Source organism: Leguminivora glycinivorella, chromosome 18 (genome assembly GCF_023078275.1).
Source record: "Leguminivora glycinivorella isolate SPB_JAAS2020 chromosome 18, LegGlyc_1.1, whole genome shotgun sequence".
Lineage (NCBI taxonomy): Eukaryota > Metazoa > Arthropoda > Insecta > Lepidoptera > Tortricidae > Leguminivora > Leguminivora glycinivorella.
In genome coordinates this window covers 19,799,563-19,822,998 of record NC_062988.1, presented here as the reverse complement: position 1 = coordinate 19,822,998, position 23,436 = coordinate 19,799,563, and the positions used below count along the sequence as shown (strand labels likewise).

The 23,436-nt window shown below is 39.7% G+C and overlaps 1 protein-coding gene across 1 annotated transcript in view; it reads left to right on the top strand.

Annotated features, from left to right (window-relative positions):
• The window catches only part of LOC125235816 (GAS2-like protein 3), a 159,647-nt gene that overhangs the window by 66,644 nt on the left and 69,567 nt on the right, over nt 1-23,436 (top strand). Inside the window, 1 exon segment of the mRNA XM_048142405.1 lies at nt 22,303-22,340. The gene's annotated coding sequence lies outside the window, so the exon portion shown is untranslated.

Here is a 23,436-nt window from a genome sequence, read left to right as displayed (position 1 = left end):
GGTTGCTCCGTCCCTTTCAACCCTGTGGGAGAGGGGTGAAGTCAGAGGGAGAAAGGGAGAGCGGCTGCAGATGCTGTGGACGGGCGATGCTGAACGGAACCAAAATAGGATAATAAATATGGAGTTTGAAGCTAATTTTGGTTTAAACAGAATTCACAGAAGTCTTGTTAATATATTTTTAGACAATGCACTGCGTGACAATGGCATTTTAAAAACGTTTCAGAATTGATACATATGATAAAAATTATGCATGTAAATGAATAATCACGTAACTTTTTTTTTATTCCACGTCGGTGGCAAATAGGTATAGTACGTAAATTTTTGTAGTATTCGTAAATTAAAGACATTTCAGCTGTGTATTTGGCATTAATTAGTACATAAACATACGTTTGTTGTCGCTTTGGCTGGGCCCGATCTGGGTGAAGAAGTAGCAAATGTAAATTAGATAAATAACGATACAATAATGAATGAACGATAACAAGTAGTATACCGTGGGCATTTAAACTTTTAACGACGATACTGCTTACTGGGCTCACCCGGATACTTAACTAGAAAACAATCCTCTTTAAACTTTCCCACACCCATGTTTGTAAAACAAGCATTAGTAAATTTTCGACCACTTAAGCCATCACTCTCACTGTTGAACGTATTGAACAGTCAGATTGAACTTGACCCTGCTTGGTTCCGTCTCGCGCGGTCCTCCGTACGCCAACACTCAGCCACTCAGTGCCGGCCGCGACGCGCCGCCGGCGACACGCGCACGACACAGCCACGACACGATGTCGGGTGTAGTCAGCTGACCGGACGATTGCGAATATTGTGATAGTGAATGGTTGTACTTATGTTAGTGAATTTGGGGACCTTAGAACAATTTATGGTGAGTTTTATTCATAGTTTGTTAGTTCGAATTCGCGTAGAGTAGAGAATACCTAAGGGTTGTGTTTTAATTTTGAGGTTATCTTTTGAAGGCGATTTCAAGATTTCATTCTACGTCTGTAGAAAACAAACGTAGCTATATTGGTAAGTACCGTAGCCTATAGACGCCTGCAACTCAATGGATGTTGATACATATGCGTGAAGCTTTTTTACTCGTTTTTTTGAAGAACCATTTGAGTAGGTGGAATTGTCAGCCTCCATAAGCTACGGAAACTGCTTACTTGTTTCTAACATAATAATATTATGTTATGTACGACGTCTACCGATCGATGAATTTTGCAATTGAATTCAACCCCATTAGCGGTGTAAGGAGTGAGCGGTTGAAATGATTGGTACCAAAAAGAATCCACCCACCAAGACCACAATATTTATAGAAAATAACGAAAATACCAATCAATCCTTAAAGCATCATCTCATTTAGGCATAAGTCACCTGCAATATTAATTACCTATGTTGTTACTCTTCCAAGGCTCCAAAATATAGGTATGTCTCAGTCGTCTCAGATATTATTTCTGTGGTCTTCTTTTTGTTTGTTGACGGAAACGTACGAACGTGTCATGCTTTCAGTCAGTCTCAGCACTCTCAGTACAAGACTTACTGACACTGTCTGAACTAGCATGACAAAATACGAACGTGTCCGGAAAAAAATCGCACAATATCTGCTCGATATTTAAGGTACTTTCCCTTCATGTCCCATAGACTGGGACACCCTGTAAAATAATTTTCTCCGATTACATTCCACTGTAATAAATTAATACGAGTATCATTAGTTGCGTGATGCGTGCACGCATAACGTTTTTACTGCAATAGGAAGTCAAGTAACGTCGATCTTGCTAATCCTACTAAATTACCATTTTAAATGTTATTCCAAACGTTTAGAACCCGTGTGAGTGAGATCTGCTGGCCTAGCCAAGATGACGACCGCGCTACGACACAACGAAACGCTTTGGGTCTCTATCACTCTTCCCTATTAGCGCGACAGAGTTGTGTTTCGTTCACTACAGGGATACGGGGCGTTAGGGATTTGCACGTGGTGTTTTTTGGTGGTGTGGTCTTTTTTGGTTATAAGCGAATACTTAGATATTGCAAATGCCATGTTGAGGACATAAATACTAAACTTTCACGGTTTGTCTACGCTCTTGGTATTCTCAAAAGAAATAGGTAGTTGTGCAAAATAAATAAATATAAATAAATAAATATTATATAGGACATTCTTACACAGATTGACTGAGCCCCACGGTAAGCTCAAGACGGCTTGTGTTGTGGGTACTCAGACAACGATATATATAATATATAAATACTTATATACATAGAAAACATCCATGACTCAGGAACAAATATCTGTGCTCATCACATAAATAAATGCCCTTACCGGGATTCGAACCCGGGACCGCTTGAGTCGAACTTGTTAAATTCACAATGCAAATTTCTCTCAGTGTAGCTTCGAGAAATGGGCCACAGGTCGTTCTTCTAGAGTAGTGTAGTTCTAGTAAGAATTTGGACAGCATCCTGTCTAATTCGTTGCGTGTTTGAATCTGCTCTTCAAATCGACAACGACTTCGTTGATGGGTAAATATTTTTAGGGTATGAGCGCCACATCCGATATCCGGAATCCCTGACACAAATTGATTAAGCGGCTTAATTTAAGCCCCACAACACGCTCAAAAATGCTTGTGTTGTGGGTTCTCAAAGAAAAATATATAAATACTTAAATATACAATAGGTATTAAATATGCAGTATCCCATCCATGCTCATCAGTCCGTACTGATAGATCAACTAATTTGACGACCGGTCTGGCGCAGTCGCGGTAGTGACCCTGCGTGCTACGCCGCGGTCCCGGGTTCGAATCCCGGTAAGAGCATTTATTTGAGTGATGAGCACAGATATTAGTTCCTGAGTCATGGATGTTTTCTATGTATATGTATTTGTATATTATATATATCGTGTCTGAGTACCCACAACACAAGCCTTCTTGAGCTTACCGTGGGCCTCAGTCAATCTGTGTAAGAATGTCCTATAATATTTATTTATTTATATTTATTAAAAAAAATATTGACGGTGTGCAGTGTGCAGGGTGCCTTAACCAGCGGCGCCGGCGCAGCGTGACGTCACGCTAATAACCGCTCTAACTATGACATTGACACTATGCAAAGGTTATGGTTCCGTTCTTTTATCTTTTTATTTCATATTTTTAGAAAAACAACTAGGTAAGTAAGTTACGTCACTTCTGGACACTGGAGTACCAATCAAGGATTACGCCAACGAATTGCACTTGTTCAACAGGATCCTCCAATCTTGGCTAATAACCAGCTATCGCCATCTAACCTGCTGGTCTAGCTCTGTCGCGCCATGACCAGCTATCGCCATCTAACCTGCTGTCTAGCTCTGTCGCGCCATGACCAGCTATCGCCATCTAACCTGCTGATCTAGCTCTGTCGCGCCATGACCAGCTATCGCCATCTAACCTGCTGGTCTAGATCTGTCGCGCCATGACCAGCTATCGCCATCTAACCTGCTGGTCTAGCTCTGTCGCGCCAATACGCAAGAGCGACAGAGCTAGTCTGTATTTCTGTCGGCGTCTGGCGTCGACGATTGCCATTGCCATTCGGCTACGCCGGCTGGCCAAGATGGCAATCGTTCGCAGACCAATGAATAATCTCTAGTTCAGTAGGTAATATGGAAGGGCAATAGATGGAGAGGCCAGAGTGTTATTGTTTTCTTCAGAGGAGTGTCTGTTGTGTTGGCTATTAGGTTCACTTTGTAGGAGGCCGTAACTTATCATCCTGCTGCTTTTGGTCATCTTCGAACTTCGTTCTTTTTTACTAGTAATAATATCCTTAATGGGTGAATTCACTTTTTTTGTTACTTTTCTCATTCAATGGTTTTACTTTTACGTAGCCGGGTAATGGCGATGTTTTGACGAACGAAACTCGATCGCACGCGCAAGGCCAGCGTGCTGGTGCGCTCGCGCGAGAACTCGTAAATTTGCGAAACAATGGCCACTCGAAATACGACACTACAAACGCGTTCGTTCAAGAATTGACGATTTGTAAAAAAAAATCGTCTGAGCCTGCTAGGGAAAGTATATGGGAAAGTTCCTGGCATCCGTTGGCTCGTTGGGTGGACATTCGAAAAACTGCGGGGCATTTCTGGATGAGATTAGCCGCGGGCGATTAATGGCTGAAAGATGGTGATGGGAAAGTTTGGATCCAAAATTTCGCCACCCTGCTCCTTTGCAAGTTGATCGTTCGCCAGGTACATACAAACATAGTCAAAGTGACAATCCATTAGACTTATAGCGTTATCGTAGCGTTTTCTATCGCTCTTCCCTATTGGTGTGACAGAGTTGCGTTTCGTTTCAATCGCCACTTCGGTTAGGATGGCAATTATGCCTATTTGTAACTTTCCATATAGATAATTCGTTACAAACTCAGATACATCTGAGTTTGTAACGAATTATTTTATAATTTTGAAGTTTAGGCATAACGCGACTAAGTCATAAAACGTTTAAGGTATTCGACTAAACAGGCAGTCTACCCATTAGGCAAAAAGCGAAATAGTCAGTCCACTACATAGTCCTAATGCCCCTGTTGCTTGAAGTTTAGGCATAACGCGACTTAGTCATAAAGCGTTTTAAGGCATACCCGGACAAAAGGGGAGAGAACTTGTCTTATTATTAGACATTGGACATCGTAACGTGTTTCTAAAAAATACATTCTTGTTGTAGTTATTACCGAATTTCTTCTAAGTCGTTCAACTGCATAATTTTAGTATTCAACTAATAAATAATAATTTAACAAATGCATACCTAACTAATTAATAAAATAAAATAGAGCATGACCAGTTTCATATTTCGTAAAAAAATACATGAGTAGGTACTTTATTGAAATGCGAACCGGCGGGCGTGGAATGCAAGAAATATCGCGTCCGTTGCATTTTACTGTAATTTGTAACAATATTTTGGTAAAATGTAAAAACAAATAACAGCCAGCTGTCATAATTGGAAGTTATTGCAAATTTTAAACGACAAAACAGTAAAAGAAAGCAGGATACAAGCACTTTCATATTTGAAGGTGAAATCCGTTCGGTGGCTTTTAATCCTTAATCATATTTAGATAATTAATTAACTGAGTATTTCAACTTTAGGTGTGTCTTCTTTAAGTAGCGGTACAAATAATTTATGAACTTCCTCCAAAGTAACAGAATGGCTAATACAATAATCAGTAACGTTGCACGTTCAATTCCAATTTTATTGTTGTAAGTAGTTGGCGCTTTTTTGAGTCACTCTTTAACCATTAGACAAAGCGGTTTTTGTAAAAGAATTGGTTTTTAATTTAAGATTACTTCCATAGTTCATTACTTTCATTAGCGTAGAACTACAGAACCTTAACCTTAAATAAAACCTACACTTAGTTAAACCCGCTCCCACCAGTGCTTATGTTATGTCGTGTCGAGTTGTCGACCAACTAAACTTGATTGGAGGAGACCTATCCACGTAGATCATCTCTGCCGTAATTCGTAAGGCTCCCTTACTCGAAAGTCTCGAAACAGAAAAGTTAAAGACCTCCAGGCATACTTACTTATATTCATCCGACCAGGATGACATAACTTGTAGAAGACTGTAGCAGTGGCATAAGCATAACATTGCGCTCCAGCGTACCAGCGAGTCGATGCGATGCGCACGCGCTGCTTTCACATAGCGTGAATATCTTACGCTCTCTGCGCTGTATTTTTCTAATATACATATGAAAGAGAGCTGTTCACGAAAATGGGAACGCGGCAAATGTTGAAATGCGTCTAATTAGGCGATTTCTTACGGTTGATGGATGTCAGACATTTTTAGATTTCTGATGGCATTGACCGCGAAACGTGCCAATTAAGCGAGACGGGGGTTTCTGGAATAATTCATCCCTTCCAATAAAGTACCTAAGCCGGTAGAAATTCGGGACTCAGAAATATCATTTCAATCCAAGTGAAGTAAATTTTTGTAAAGTTTTAATTAAAGATTATAACTGAAACAGTAGACCAATAAAAATAGCTTGACCTGGACATAATTCGCTAACCGTAATTTTCTTTTTGTGTCGTATAAAGTATCATTAGTGATAGTTAAAATACAAATTATTAATCAGATTAGGGTTCTGATTCAATTAAAAAAAAAAAAAAACGAAATTTGATTAATTTTTGATTTTATAACTAAAGTATTAAATGTAATCCGGAAAAAGTGCTTGTATTATGTTGTGACACCTGCATTTCATATAAAAACGTCTTATTTTTATAAATAATTCATACAGAACTATCATTTATAAAGAACATTCAGTGAGTTACACATTTTCAGGCATATTTCACTAGAAAATATTGCTAACCGTAATCCTGCAATTTATTATGAATATACTATTACGTGTGTTGATAAATTATTAAAACTTATACCAATACTTTTGGCGTTTATACAAAATCTTAAATATTGATAATTTTAGGAAGGGAAAAATACTTAACTAAATTGAAAGATGGTAAATTTTGCCGTTAATATATTCTTAGTACTATACGAAATCTATTAAACAACAAATATGTAAGATTCATTACTTAATTCATATTTTTCTTAATTGCGTTTTAATATGAACGTTTAACCTGCAGAATAAGGTCGTGCACAGAGTAGGTATAGCTAGTATAGTAGTAGCGGGAACGGGCGGCGAGTCGTCGACACGTGTTTCGCTCGGTGATATCAAGGGCGCCGCGTTTTCAAAACGCTTCGATAACAAATATTTCACCGTCCAGTATAAGAGAGCTCCCTTATTACAAGTGACAAAAGTCATACAAATCAATTAGTCCGATAGGTCACGTTAAACTGGTCAAGTCGTTAGCTCAATAATAGTACCTATCGAGCTTGACGAGATGCTTGGATCACAACAACGTAATATGTATGAAAGCTTGCGGCGCTTAAGACTGTATTCTTTCGAGTCGTGTGTAACGTATTTTGGCGAGGCAAATTTGAAGCACAGTGCGTGTCTGTCTCACTCACTCTTACGGTAAACCTAATGAACTGTTTCACTTTCAGAGGATTTTTGAAGTAATTTGGGTAATGTGACATTGTCGCGGTGAGGTCTTTCCGGTACAAATTTATCGGTGGATCTTTTCGGTTTTGTGGACGATGAGCCGATGCGATGTCGCTTCATTTTGAAGTGTCGACTCTCGCAAGGGAGTTCTTAGAGGACCGCGAGGAGCGCGTGTGACTGTTGAGTTTTTGAATGATTTGAAGTTTGTGAATGATTTTATTTTGTGTGTATTTGTGTGGGCATGAGGTGTTTGTGTAGCGAGAGTCAAATCAATAATATGAGTGGTACAAATTTTATTAGGGGGCCTCATGTGTGAGAAACTCAACACTCGAATGCTGCGTAACAATGCGAGCCGAAATCGCCTAATCGGAAGTGTCCGACTTGGTATCGACTAATCTATACACGTTGTAACATGAGAAACCAGAAATCAAAACCTGGTTTCTGGTATCTGGTACCCGGTAACCGGTAACCGTTAACCGGTATCCGGTATCCTGTATCCTGTATCCGGTATCCGGTATCCGGTAACCGGTATCCGGTATCCGGTAACCGGTATCCGGTAACAGGTATCCGGTAACCGGTATCCGGTATCCGGTAACCGGTATCCGGTAACCGGTATCCGGTAACCGGTATCCGGTAACCGGTATCCGGTAACCGGTATCCGGTATCCGGTAACCGGTATCCGGTAACCGGTATCCGGTAACCGGTATCCGGTAACCGGTATCCGGTAACCGGTATCCGGTAACCGGTATCCGGTATCCGGTAACCGGTATCCGGTAACCGGTATCCGGTATCCGGTAACCGGTATCCGGTACCCGTTAACCGGTATCCGGTAACCGGTATCCGGTACCCGTTAACCGGTAACCGGTGACAGGTCTCCGGTATTCGGTGACCGGTAACCGGTAACCAGTAACCAATGACCGTTAACCGGTATCCGGTATTCGGTGACCGGTAACCGGTAACCAGTAACCAATGACCGTTAACCGGTATCCGGTAAACGGTGACCGGTAACCGGTAGACTGTAACCGGTATCCGGTAAACGGTAGACAGTAACCGGTAACCAGTATCCGATATACGGTATCCGATATCCGGTTTCCCGTGTTCGATTTCCCGTTTCTGGTTTGGTTTTGGTTTAAGTTTTAGTTCTGTTAGTTTAAACAAAAACAAAACTGAAAACGAAAACGGAAACCGAAACGGGAATGGAAACGAAAACCGAAATCGAAACCGAAACCGACACCGAAACCTACACCAAACCCGACACCGAAACCAAGACCAAAACCGAAACCGAAAAAAATATTTAAGTTCCTAGAAGTAAAGAGTGACAGAGATAGCACTATAATCATTTAAGTTCCTGGTAGTAAAGAGTGACAGAGATAGCACTCATGTTAGTCAAACTCGTGGTATGTGCACTTCCCGCACACAGTAAAGAGTGACAGAGATAGCACTATAATCATTTAAGTTCCTGGTAGTAAAGAGTGACAGAGATAGCACTGTAATAATAAAATGTATGTTCCTGGTAGTAAAGAGTGACAGAGATAGCACTATCATAATTAAAGTTCCTGGTAGTAAAGAGTGATAGAGATAGCACTCATGTTAGTCAAACTCGTGGTATGTGCACTTCCCGCACACAGTAAAGAGTGACAGAGATAGCACTATAATAATTTAAGGTCCTGGTAGTAAAGAGTGACAGAGATAGCACTATAACAATTTAAGTTCCTGATAGTAAAGAGTGACAGAGAATAGAGATAGCACTATAATAATTTAAGTTCCTGGTAGTAAAGAGTGACAGAGATAGCATTTTTGTTATTTAAATTTCTGTTAGTAAAGACGTAAAGAGTGACAGAGATATCACTCACGTTGGTCAAAGACGTGGTTTATGGACTACTATTTGGACCCCCCAATGTCACGCTTTTTTAATCCTTTAACATGGATTGTCACATTTAGTATGACGTAATATATGAATGACGCCTAAAGATTGAGAGAGACAGCAATATTGTTCTTCAAATTCGTGGTAGTGAGAACAGGGTGCGTAGCCGAATGGCACAAACGCTCACGAAACGAAACGCTATATCGCTCTTGCGTATTGGCGCGACAGAGCCAGACTGCGTTTCGTTTTCGTTTCGCGTCGGAGAAATGGCATTCGGCTACGGGGCCTGAACAGAGACAGCACTATGTATCGCGCGGCCGCCGACTACGCAAGTCACCGCGTAATTATAATAACCGTTCGGCTACTTTTTAGATCGTGTACAGTCAACAACACAGCTGGCAAGACAAAGTGCCAAAAATATGTATAGAGTATTTTATTTCCTGTACAAGTGTTGGTACTTGGTACATTAAGGTGTGTGTATACATATATTTGGCACTTTATCTGTATTCACAGCTGAGTTGCTGACTGTACCAATAACGATCAACTATGAACTTTTGTGGTTTGTTTTAAATAGTTCTATGCAGATATAGATTAGAATACCTATTCTATCGGTACTTTTTGTATAGGTTATTATAATAACTGGACAAAATAATTATAATCAGTGCCGGCGCACTCCGCGATCACGATTCTTTCGCCGAGCTACAAGGCCTTGATATATAGGATGTATTATTTTATCAGCAACAAAAATATGTGATGATATCGAATTAAGGCAAAACAAGACATAAACGCTCTCCATTATTTCCTCCCTGGTTTATGAAGCTAGAACAATGATTTTTAACACATACGAAATTCGTACACTGAAATAAAGTGATGATACTATAAATATACTCGACATTCAAAGTCGATAATCTAGTGACGTGAGAAGTTATTGATATAACAGAATTTTGCACAAAATAGGCTCACCCTTTGATGTTGAAAATGCCGCCACTCTATAAAACAAACAGACCGCACACGAGCAGCCGACATTAAATTCTATTGCACGGCGCGAAGGTCGAAAGCCGCGCCCGCACCTGGGCGTAGGTAGCGAGATCGGGTGCACGTGCGCTTACCTTTGAAATCGCCGACACGCAGGTGTCGCCGTTCGCCCTCTCTTTTCATTTATGTTTCTGTTTCAATCGGTTAGCCGTTTGCCGGCCGGCAATAAAGGTTGTTTTTTTAACCGACTTCAAAAAAAGTAGGAGGTTCTCAATTCGACTGAATGTTTTTTAGGGTTCCGTAGTCAACTAGGAATCCTTATAGTTTCCCCCTGTCTGTCTGTCTGTCCGTCCGTCCGCGGATAATCTCAGTAACCGTAAGCACTAGAAAGCTGAAATTTGGTACCAATGTATCAATCACGCCAACAAAGTGCAAAAATAAAAAATGGAAAAAAATGTTTTATTAGGGTGCCCCCCCTACATGTAAAGTGGGGGCTGATTTTTTTTTCATTCCAACCCCAACGTATGATATATTGTTGGATAGGTATTTAAAAATGAATAAGGGTTTACTTTTACTAAGATCGTTTTTTGATCATATTAATATTTTCGGAAATAATCGCTCCTAAAGGAAAAAAAAGTGCGTCCCCCCCCCCTCTATATTTTGAACCTTATGTTTAAAAAAATATGAAAAAAGATCAAAAAAGTAGAACTTTATAAAGACTTTCTAGGAAAATTGTTTTGAGAAAAATACGGAAAACTACGGAACCCTACACTGAGCGTGGACCGACACGCTCTTGGCCGGTTTTTTTGTATGTATGTTACTCGATATCTCCGAGAATCGTGGACCGATTTTCAAATTATTTTTTTTAATCGAACGGGTATAACCCCGAGATGGTCCTATTGGCACCAAGTCGGGGTCTGATGATGGGATCTTGGAGAAATCGAGGGAACTCTTCAAATGTTATAAGTAGGCACATGTAATGTTTTTAGTGTATTTTTAATAGGTACACCAATATTTACGATTGATGGTAAACATTTTAAAGTCGCTGAGCTGATGATGGAAGGTCAACTCCTCAATGGTTAGGAGTTAAAGGATAATTCTTTCACTACTGTACGTATATAATATCAATAGGAACCACTAAAATCAATAAATAAATAAATTTTTCTTTAATATAAAACCGCCTTCAAAAATAAGCGCGTTACAAAACACGAAGAAACTAAAACGCAAAAAATAATAAACCTTCGAATTCAGATTTCTTATCGTATTGCAATAATCTAAATATCCAAATTATAAACAAATAAATTATTTTTGGAGTCGGGGCCAGCCTGGGTATGGTTGGGTGGGGCAAACAGGCATGAGGGATAAGAAATCTGAATTCAAAGGTTTATTATTTGCATTTTTATTTGACATTTTATAAACTGTACGAAAAAGATCCGGATATTCATGCAACTTTTCCATGGTTTCGAAATATCTGTAATGTTTGGATAATTTTCGCATAGGGTGAACCCAATATCTCCTGTGCCTCTGCATATTGAGAATTTGCAGCAAGGCAAACGCATCTTCATCATCGGACGAGGAAGACGTTTCCGCAACGAAATCAGCCTGTATAATGACGCATCGAGCCGTGTTTTCACCTCTTTGTGTAATTTAGATTGCATCCGCGCCCCGTCCGCGCCTCGTCCTCGCCACGCCCGCGCCACGCCACGTCCGTTGTGTTTATTTTAGACGTAAGACGCGCCCCCAGGCGGCGCGGCGCGCGCCACGCCGCCTGGGGCGCGTCTTACGTCCTTCCTATACAAAATGTACTGAGGAGACGATTTTTGAATTACACTCAGGTGGCGTGGCGCGGACGTCCGTTGCGCGCCCCGAGACACGCGAAGCTCTGGTGTGGCCGGTACCTTACGTCCCTAACCTATTAACCGATCCGCCGCGGTGACGCGGCCGGTGCGCGGCGCGCTCTCCCAGGCCCGCGCCCCGCGCGCTCCCCCCGCCCCGCGACAGCCGCTCTACGACAACTTTGCACCCTTTTAAATTACTGACATTTACAGTTTCTTAAGCGCGACCTTCACAGTATTAATTTTGATAAAATCATGATTATAGTACACAAAAACCTGGTCTTAAGCAAAAAAATCTCAGTTACAATTTATACCTACTGAGAAATTCATGTTTATTTAAGCGTTAAAAATATATGTTTAAGATCGGTGCTAAATGTCTATATATACCCAATACAATGCAAATTGATATATATATCATGGTCACCATTTTTACCTACCTAGATATTCACATTAAATGAAAACGGTAAAAAAAAGTACACAATCAGATTTATTTTCTGTGTAATATCGCTAATAACTGATCGCATCTGAGTGCACCACAAAGTTAATCTAACAAAGTTTTCGGTTAACTATTTTGCTGTTAGCGAAAAGTGGGATAATGTACTTTATCTCATGATTTTTATAAGATATGAATAAGATCGCTTTTTTTTTTATCTATGTACATAATTACTATTTGATGCTTAATAATAATACCCAATAAAATATCAAAAAGGACGAGTTATTGAATTATGTCCAGGGTACCTTACTTTTACTCCACTACAGAGAATTCAAGAAAAAATACACAGGAGCAAAGACTGGATTCAAATCGAATTATTCAGCTTAGGCGGTCGAACTAGTAAGTCTAACCTACTTCTTTAGTCCTCTATCATGAGGTAAACATGCGGCCGTTCGGTTCCAATTTGCAATTTAATTTACCTTCGCTTGGTTTATAACTTGATATTTCCAAAGTTGTCTTAATTAGTAGTTGATAATCAATAACCTCATTGAATTGATTTGATTGCAATTAGTTCCGATGACAGCGTGAATTATAATTAAACATGCACACAGTCACGGACAACAATCTTGTCAACCACTTTACATAAAACCATGTTTATTAAGTACCGCTCCACTATAACCTAAAATAATCTTTGCTGTACAAATGTTAAGGTCTATTGCTGGCCAGTGAAGAGAGATGTTACGGCCGACCCACACGCCGCGATTTCACCGCTCGAATCAAAATGGCTTATTGTTAATTGACCGCTCACTGTTAACAATCTTAACACTGACCATGGACCTGCTTCTTTTTTTTAATACTTTGATATGGTTTTATCGTCTTTTGTATGAAGTGCGTGCCTATTAGGAAAAATAATAGACGTCCTAGGTATCTGGAGGCCAATCGGAACGAACATCAGTTTTCGTAATTATAAAAGTGGCCCTGTTATCTTTTGTACAAAGTTTGGCAATAAAATGTTTCTATTCTATTCTGATTTATGGCGGAGGCTAGCGACGCAGCACGAATAATAAGGTACAAGGTTTTACAGCGATACCTATCGACAGATGATCAGAGACGAAGTGTCAAAAGAGACATTTTGTCAACCGAAAGTATTGGTCGATCGATGGTCGTATCAAAATAAGATAAAAAAACAAATTCAAGTTATTAAAACCTAATCAACCTCAGTGGCTGTTAATTAATATTTTATTTATTTATTTACTGGAGGTTAGCATAATTTGAGATTTAAATTCGCTATTGTCTCCGACACAACTGCAGAATTAAGATGATTTATGTTAGTCATTGTCATTAACAGTATGTGTACAAATGTAGCTTCGTCAGCGGTTTACAATAATGACTGTGAGTAAGCGAAACGTCAAGGTTGGTCAGTAAGTTCAAATTCAAAACTCATCTCGCGTTTTTGTTACTTCGAAGGTTCTAAGGTATCACTGTCAATAGTGTCAATCATTAAACTGTCTTGTTTTGTGATTTCTAAGGTTTCATATGTTTCAATCCGTGTGTTTGTAGATGATCTGGGGATTCATAACTTTAAATACGTAGCTTAATCGTATAACAGTTACATTTGGGTATATTTGCCTGATGGTTCCAATTTGATGTTAATAAGCTTAATGGTCACGGATAGATTTTTGATAGACTGCAGCAGTAAATGAGTTGCCTTGAATTATGTTGTTCGATACGCCTAGTTGATAAAAGTTTTCCTTCCTTCTATTCAATTATACTTACCCCTTCGTTTTTAGGGTTCCGTAGTCAACTAGGAACCCTTATAGTTTCGCCATGTCTGTCTGTCCGTCCGTCCGTCCGTCCGCGGATAATCTCAGTAACCGTTAGCACTAGAAAGCTGAAATTTGGTACCAATATGTATATCAATCACGCCGACAAAGTGCAAAAATAAAAACGGAAAAAAATGTTTTATTAGGGTACTCCCCCTACATGTAAAGTGGGGGCTGATATTTTTTTTCATTTCAACCCCAACGTGTGATATATTATTGGATAGGTATTCAAAAATGAATACGGGTTTACTAAGATCGTTTTTTGATAATATTAATATTTTCGGAAATAATCGCTCCTAAAGGAAAAAAAAGTGCGTCCCCCCCCTCTAACTTTTGAACCATATGTTTAAAAAATATGAAAAAAATCACAAAAGTAGAACTTTATAAAGACTTTCTAGGAAAATTGTTTTGATCTTGATAGGTTCAGTAGTTTTTGAGAAAAATACGGAAAACTACGGAACCCTACACTGAGCGTGGCCCGACACGCTCTTGGCCGGTTTTTAAGTTATGATCGCGTTATCAATGCCTCGGTATCTACAGACAACCTATACGCCTAACCACAACCCGAGCCGGATATGTTTTATGACTCCATCATTTCTCAGTGGCCAAAGGCCAACTGAAGCTATAACTGTAACGACATACCTTTTTGGTGAGCTGTGCAATAGTAATCCTGGCGGTTACAATAGAAAGCGACTGCGATTGGTCGGGAAAGTGCGGATCGATCGTTGTCAAACCGAGTGCGACACGACAAGTTCAATGCGGTCAGTATCTTGACCACATCACATTGTTGTTGTTGTTGTTGTAGTCCTACCTAAGGCACCCCAGAGGTGCAAAGGGCCTTCCCAAGCTCGCGCCACGACTTCCTAACTTCAGCGACCCTTGTGGCCTCGCTACAGCTCAAACCAGCCGCTCGTAGCTCATTTTCGACGGACCGCTTCCATGAGTGGACAGGGCGCCCGGGGCCACGGCTTGCATTCTGCGGTTTCCAGTCGAAAGCAATGCTCGCGTTATTTCTTTCCCCTCTCCGAAGAGTGTGTCCAATCCATCTCCATTTTCGTGTCGCGATTTCCTCGTCAATGGGTGTTTGCTGGCATATACTCCACAGGTCTTGATTTCGGATAGTGTTTGGCCAGAAAACGCGAAGGACCGACCTCAGGGACTTGTTGACGTATACTTGGAGCTTACATCACATTACAAAGTTATAACTATATTGTGTAGTTTCTGGACAATTTCTGTATCGTAAGTCTAATGTCATTGCTACACATCTTAATTCTTGACGTTGAACTAAAAGACTTCAGTCTGATCTCAACACAACATTTGTAATTGTGTGTTATTGCAGCATTCAAATAAAGCTTTTATCTATCTATCTATCTAACATGGAATTCGTAAAATTCGCACACACATTTCATTCATTCGCAGTCACAGTACTGCCATCAATAAGCTGTACTGTTGAGTGCGCGGGCGCAGTGAGCGCGTGCGCGGCGGCATGAAATTTGAATTGGGAATGATAGGCTCGTTAGCGTGCCCGCTGGGGCGCACCTCCGGCGATTTGCTGTCCTCCAGCTGAGATCAGAACTGGCAGATGACGAAAATGTCGCTTTCGAATGATTATGTTATGTAAGTGTTATGGTTTTTGACGTCATCATTAACTGAACCTGATTGAAATTATGACGAAAATCCGCCAACTTGCTATGATGTCCTTCAGGTGAGATGACAGCCCGTGATAGACGTTAAAGAAGCGTTCAATAAATATATTAGTAACAGGGATTTAAAAATATTCTAGCTCTCTGAATTAAGGATAAAGTGATGTCACACTTCAATCTCTAAAGATCTTAGTTCTTCTATCATCTGATAAGAGTATCCGTAACCCTTTTGCTCGCTCAGTTACGATTTACTTATATGTTTTTTTTTTTACTGATTCACTTCAGGGATATTTGAAGATTTCGTAGATTTGAGTTAGAAGTATGTTTTTCTAATTATTGCAAATAAAAATCGAATTGAAAACTAAAATCCTCGTAATCAATTGTAATTAATGGTAATTTGGATTGTGCTGTGTCATTGTTAAAAACGTTTGTATTAACTACAAAAGTTTCATCTTACAACATAGTAAAGGGTTTGGTAACACCTACGATTTCCCTCTTTCTCTTACGAATGTCAAAATTAGCAATTGTAATATAAGGGCGTAACTTTAGTTTCTTTTCACTCAACCTTTTTAGCATTCGGCCGTAAAGATGGCCGAACGACACGACCTCTGCAGGGCTTGTTAAAATGCATACAAACTGCCAACTTTACATAATGTTTTTTTGATGGAGGAAAATGCGTAGTTAATAATTTATTATCATTATTATGATGCTGATTATCGGCTGTCTGTATTCAATAATGATTTAGAATTTTAAAAGATAGATAATTTTCTCGAGTCGTTTTGTCAAGTACTTAAATATTTTCTCTTTCAATGGTCATAAAATATGTAACGTCAATAGCTTTTGCTGTATAAGTTATTATAAAGTAACCCTCCAAGGAAGCAACGGTCATCTACCCTTCGTACTTCGTAGGCACAAGACAGAGGTGTCACGTTTGCACGTTTCTTTCTGGAACGGAAAGATTATGGAATGAGGTGGGAATGAGCAACTCCCGGAGGAGTTTCTTTTCCGCTTCGATATAGGGCTCCTCAAGAAGAAGTAGCTATCTAGCTATTCATTCACAGGTCTGCTACGACTGCTACGCGTAAAGTAGCTCTTTTCTTTTGATATCATATCTATGCTGGGCTTTCATACAAGAAATTGGCAAAGTTACATTTTTATTTTTATGGCGTCGGAATTTTTTTTAAGCTAATGAATGAATAATTAAGCACGTATTGCAGATAGAACCATGGACGGATGCCCTAATATAAAGTCAGTTTGTCATCTATAAGATCAATAGTTTTAGTATCCGTGCTATTCTCCCAAGCATTATATGAATTATATCCGTACGGAAGCTAGCTGCAGTGCCACTTTCCGCACTCTACTCTCGGCACCGCAACATGATGTTGATTGCTGAGGGCTCTGAGGCTGACCAGTTGACCACAATTACGACAATTTACCAAACACCGGTTGTGTAACACTGGCTTTTCTGTCCGAGGTAATGGATTAACTGAGAGAATTTGACAACACAAGTTGGTAGTTTCCATTGTATCTAGTAGTAAAACATCGAATATATAGATGGAGTATAATAGAGATAGCATATTGGTCAGCCTAGCGTATATTACTTATCACGTTTCCAAACATTTTGTTCTGTACATTCATTGCTCAGTAATATTTTCAAAACCATCTTTATTTTCAGTTAAGGCTCAACACTAAGTCTAATCAAATAAGCTATACGTAAATGCTAATAATATAATAAAGTAACTGTTGGTTTTGCACAGCTCGGCCAATCGCACGCGACACGCGTGACGGTAAGATTTTCCGGCCGTCGCGTCCGCAACCTTCGATTAGACCACACTGAAGGATTACCAATTAGCTTTCCGAGCGAGCGAGTGTTCCGGACGGCTTGGCGACACGATTTTGTGCTAATTTATATGTTTCCCTGCGATGATGAACGTGAGCCTATCGGTTTAATTAATCGAGTTAATTGCGTTGCTCAATCGGTTCTCTGTATCGATTAATGTTCACGTCCGATATAAGTATTTATCTTGTCATGTATATTCTTTTTATCGGGTAGTTAAACAATTGTAATGTAGACGTAACTTTCGTGACACATATTCAAATATTTAATGAATCTACCTATGCAAACGGATTAAATCGCGTATAATGAATTTAAAATTCATCCCGACGTTTCGAACTCTTTATAGTGTTCGTGGTCACCGTGACCATAGTTTTATTTCATGAGTAACTATCGCGGTAACCGAAGACAATATTATGTATCTATCTATGGTTGTACTCACGTTATTATATAGTTTACGCGACGGCTACACGCCGAGCACTGCGCGCGCCACTCGCCGACTCCTATATGCCTGAAGAGGCGCCTCCAAAATTGGCCCGAAACATGTCGCAGCAGTAGCGATATAATAATAACGTGAGTACAACCGTAGATTCAATAAATAATTGTAATGTAGGTTTACGAGTAATAATTTCTAGTAATTTACTTACCTAATACTCAATTCAATGATGAATGAGATCGGGAGTTCTAAATTAGGAACCTTCATTTATCTTAAACACAACATATCAACATAGCATCTGCTTGAGATGCTAAACCAAGGTTTACCAAACTACTCGTATTTGGTTCCATTCTTTTAGTTTTATCCCCATTTCTGATGTGCACAACATTTCGTCGGCCAAAAGCCGGCGCAAAAAATCAAAATTGCCCGCTATCCATACAAATAAAACCGACCCAGAAAAATAAAATTTCGGGACATCAAATCTACTGAACATAAGATCGTGTTTTAAAACTTATAATGTATTACGTAAAGTTTCTCAAAAAGGGCAAATAGGGCTTAATTTACTTTTACGAACGTACATACACGAAGTCACGGAGTGCTAATCCAAGATCTAAACTATCCAAAAGCTAATTCCATCCAGTAGCACGTTGAATCGTGTCCAACACGCCCATTAACAATCACTTACACACCATCAGCTACCCTGGGTCGCGCAGAAAGTGAAATCCACATAACATTCTTCTTGACCTAGCCAAACGTGCAATCTTTGACGTTCAGTGGCGAACTAATACTTCTTCTTCGTCGAAACCTCATGACTGAGGGACGTGAAATGAAATGAAATGAAATGAAATGAAATATATTTATTAATAACAATTGTTACATGTCGATGGAATGGTGTATAAGTAAAATAAGTTATTATATTATATTATTAATTACAACATTAATTAATAAATTACAATTTGTCAACGATTGGTAGACTAAAAAAATCGTCATACGAGTAGAATGACTCTTGCGTTAGCCACATCTTAAGTCTGACCTTGAAAGCCGCTGTGGAAACTGCATCTCTTACCGAGTTCGGCAGGCGATTGTAAATCGACGGGCCTATAATATAAACTGAACGCTCGGACTTGGCGAGTTTGTGCTGCTCGGCGACCAACCTATTGTGGAGTCTATTGCTGCGCAGGTTATAGTTTGAGTTAATGCCCCTGCGCTTGTACATATCTTGGTGCTCGTGTGTAAAAATGGAGACGTGACCACCATACGTCGCTGTACGTTGCAGTGCCCTCCACTCAGGCCGATCTTTTGCTTTTCTATACTTATCCCTGGACTGGAGCGTTTGGAGCCCAACGCGTGTGACCTTCTTGATAGCGAACTGTACGCAACTGTCTGTGTCAAGCCAATACGGAAGAGCGACAGAGATAACTACGATACTCCACCGGGACGTCAACGATTGTACTCTTTGCTAGAGGCCCTGTCACGCCAATCACGCCATTCTTAGCGTGTCGACTTTGACAGGCGGATAATGTGACAATCAGAGACGCAATGTGTAAAATGGAAATGAGGAACTACTGTTTGGGAGATGTATGGCTGTATGTATATTGTTACATAATAGAGTTCTTGCTGTTGTGTATGAAAATTGGAGAAAAGTTGATCTGGCAGAACGAAATAAGCAAAAGCGATTCAATCTTAGATCCGTAGCGTCACGCTAAACTAAGTTGACAGCGATTTTCCTGCGCCGGCACCCGCACAAGTGTTATTTTAAACATCTAACTCTGCGAACATAAGATACTGTATATCTGTGGTCAAACTTCTATGAATATAATTACTTTAACTTCTTTAAACCGTGCATGGACGAGGCTAAAATCCCTAAAAAATCTTAATTATATTGTACAAATTTTTACTTAATAAATAACCTAAAGGAACACAAAAGATTCTAAACTAGATCACTCTAATTTCGCTCCCAGATATCACGCGACGCGACCAACCGCAAAGGTCACAAGACAAGCCGAGGTCGTGACGCGGTCGAGAAAAGACGATCGGGATCGGAAGATCAATGGACGCGTTAATTTAGCGCGATGGCATGCAAAGTTGTGGCGTGGGAAACTAGCGGGACTAGATAGCACGGAGACAAGACGACGCGGTCCCACTGTCAAGTGTCATGCGATAAGATACGATATTATTTATGTATTTAGTCGGCTGATTTGATCGATAGTTTTAGCAGACGGATCCGGTATCATTCAGTAGCCCTGTCTTTCATTTTCGTGTGATTATGCGGCATTCTTGACTGCTTGAGAAAGCAGGAACCGATTAATTTAAAACTAAGAAAAGCCTGTGAAGATTTTTAAACAGAGTTATTGCGGATTGTTTTCTATGACGGGTTGGTGGTGATGTTTTCTATAGTAAGTGTCTATCGGATTCCTCAAAGTTTATTTGCGGAAAAAATATAAATCTAACGGTGTAAATCACAAATTCACAACAACAGTGTAGTGGAGCCGCGCTCCGCTCGCCTTGACCGTGGCTGCGCGCGCGCCGCGGAAAGCGAGAGTGAAACGCGAGCGCGCGCTTACTAACTAATCTATCGAGCTTTAGCTAGACATACTTGAGTGCTCTTTGCAATTAGTGGAATTATCGAAATGAGCAGTGCATTTTTATCGGATAATAGAAAAAAACTTCTACTTTTTCCTTATCAGAAATGATATAGATTTGCTGAACGAATCCCCATTATTCTTACTTTACATGTTGTGTATGTGTGTATATTATATCAAGAAACATATATGTACCTGTGGTGGTGGGGTTGCCCATGTTCTACGGTGATTGATTATTACCCTCGGGGGCAACTGGCGATTCGTCTGTCTGCTGTTTGGCCTTCTATACCATAAAAATGTACAAAAAACTTCAGTGACTAATTCCTTTTTCCGGTATAGGATGAAACAACTTCCTTCCTTTGTAAGGCATAGGATAAAAAAAACTATAACATAACTATTCGTTCGATTTCCCCTCGAATGCCGCTGTCAAAAGTTTGTTACTGAATTAATAACCTTAAATTTGTTAATTATAGTTTAAATTGTCTGTGCCAGATCTGGAACAAGGCGTTTGAGGGGTTAATTGTCATTAAATAAAATAAATTAGTATTAGGACACCCATAAATAGTTGCATCAACTACACAGTGTATCAAGTTACAACTTATGTCTAGTTCCTAAGCAGGTAGTGGTTGATTTCCTCGAGTTTTTCCCAACAGAGAGATTAGAGAGTAGATGTCGACAGCCTTCCTGCTCGACCTGTCCGGTGCGGTGCCACTGCATGCGTTTGTTGCACCCGCTGCATTTCCTTTGTCGCGTACCCAACGTGCCATTGCATTACACTCCGTGGTGAACGATATGCCACTGTCGATGGATAACATTAAAGCGCGTTTCGATGGCATAGCGCAAGTACGCATATGCGATTGTCACTTGTTTAGGCCAGCAGAACTGCCTGTTTCAGAGTTGAGATCATGCTTCCAACTCCTCTGCTACTTTTACACATACTAACATAAGTTATTAGATTATACCTATATTATTAGATTTCTTTATTTTGTTAGAATTAGATCGACAAATAATATGCAACATCATCTAAATAAACAAACAAAGAGAATACTTATATCTATCTTTTGGCGCTAAAGTCGCTGTAATGTATAAGTAGGATAGGTTCTTTCCAAACAGACCAGGACTAAGTAGGAGAATCTTATAACGATCAGTCGCCAACATATTCAATCATAGCGAACATGTCAGCAGAAATAGATAGTGAATGTCAAAATGTTACTTTTTTGGATCCACTATTGAACAAACACACATAGGTGACAAATATGGACACTGCTATCTACGCCATTGGCCTTGGACAATATTAATCCCAATTTCAACTGCATAAGACACACCAGTGGTCAGTTGAAGCGTTAGAGAAGGCCGACCGATCTCGATCATTTGCGATTGGAGACAGGCACTGCTCTCCTTACTGAATACATACTAATCAGCGATCTGGGGTTACTGCAGGTCACGGTACTCACACTTATTGGCTTGCTGCTGATTGCCGGTAGCGGTCTTATATTAGTGCTTAGCTAACAATTAGCATTGCGTTTTCACATTATCCCTTCCGATATCGGATGTAGGAAGGATTTCAAGGACAAAAATAATACATAGTGTGGGAAAAAGAGAAGTATTAGGTACTTATTTATATGGTATTCAGAGAGGATCGAAACATTAGACACACACAGATTTTTTTACAACATATGAGTTGATTGTTCTGGCAGAGTGCTACGGAACGGACTGAGTGGAAATACAAACGACTTATTAAGATTATAAAACAAATTATATGCCTGTGTGTTTTAATCGTTATTACGACATGTTGGTCGGCTCATTTTGGATTAATTAGAATTCCATTTCACGCAGATAAATCCGCATTACCTTATTTTATTTACGTCTGATTTTTTTTTCTTGTTACAGTTCATTAAGCTGAGGATGACATTGATTCACGCGTGACGGTGAGTAAAGCTTTCCTTTATGGCCTATCGGCTTTATACGTATCTAGTATTTACTGAACCCAGTGTAGTGTTCAGTAAGAAAGCGCTTTTCACTAGATTAGTGCAGGAGAAACGACTGCCCACTGCAAAAGAGGATCGAGTATTATAGTGGGTTATTGTCGAAGTAAAATGTGTAATGACAGTGCATAGACTGCCATCTCTTGACACAGGCTTAAAACTTTTGAACCAAAGTTTTGACAATTTGGCCCATATTCTTAGCTTGATATGTGTTAAAATGTCAAATATTAATATTAGCGCCATCTAGCTGAGCGTACTCCAAAAGTGTAATGCCATCTAGGCCACCGTACCTTTTTCTGTATGGTACTGAGGTACGTTTTTTTTTCAGTTATAGACAGACTTTACTGGCTATACAGAGTTATATGTCTTTGCCACTGCCCAGTGGTGTCACTGCTGGGGTGTCCCAGCAGTCGCCATCTACCAGTATAGTAATAGACTAATGATACTCAGTTCTAGTCTAAACCCTACTGAATTCGAGGAGTGCGAGGACCGTCTTATGATAATAGTCTCACAGGAATCGTATCATCGAATTTTTTTTTTGGGACAAAATATCTCTTCATGCTTCAGGTAACGGTTCAAGATTTCATATAAGTCTCCGATTATCGACGAATCATATTCAGCGAGCCTTTGAATTGAACCGAGTAGAATCGAGTTAAGAGGTGGTATTCCTTCCTTTAGATTAGGTATTGTGTTTACAGGTTAAGTAACTTGTTTAATGCTTTCTTTATATTCACTCGGTGTTATGGCAATAAATGTATTTTCTTTCTTTTTCTTTCTTTCCTTACGGAGATGGGCTACTGCACGCAACATTGTACTGTGCCTCAGTACTTTTACTATACCAGCTGACGATTTTTGCTCGAGTTTCTCACAATAACGTTACTAATGGACTTGACACTTCTATGGAAATGTCTCAATTGGCATTCACATCGTAACGAGAGCGATTCGTTTTTGTGAAGACTTATCGTTTCCTGTTTTATTCAATTGGTATCGTTTTTATCAATTTAAAATCAATAAACCATGGTGATTTAGTAGAAAAATA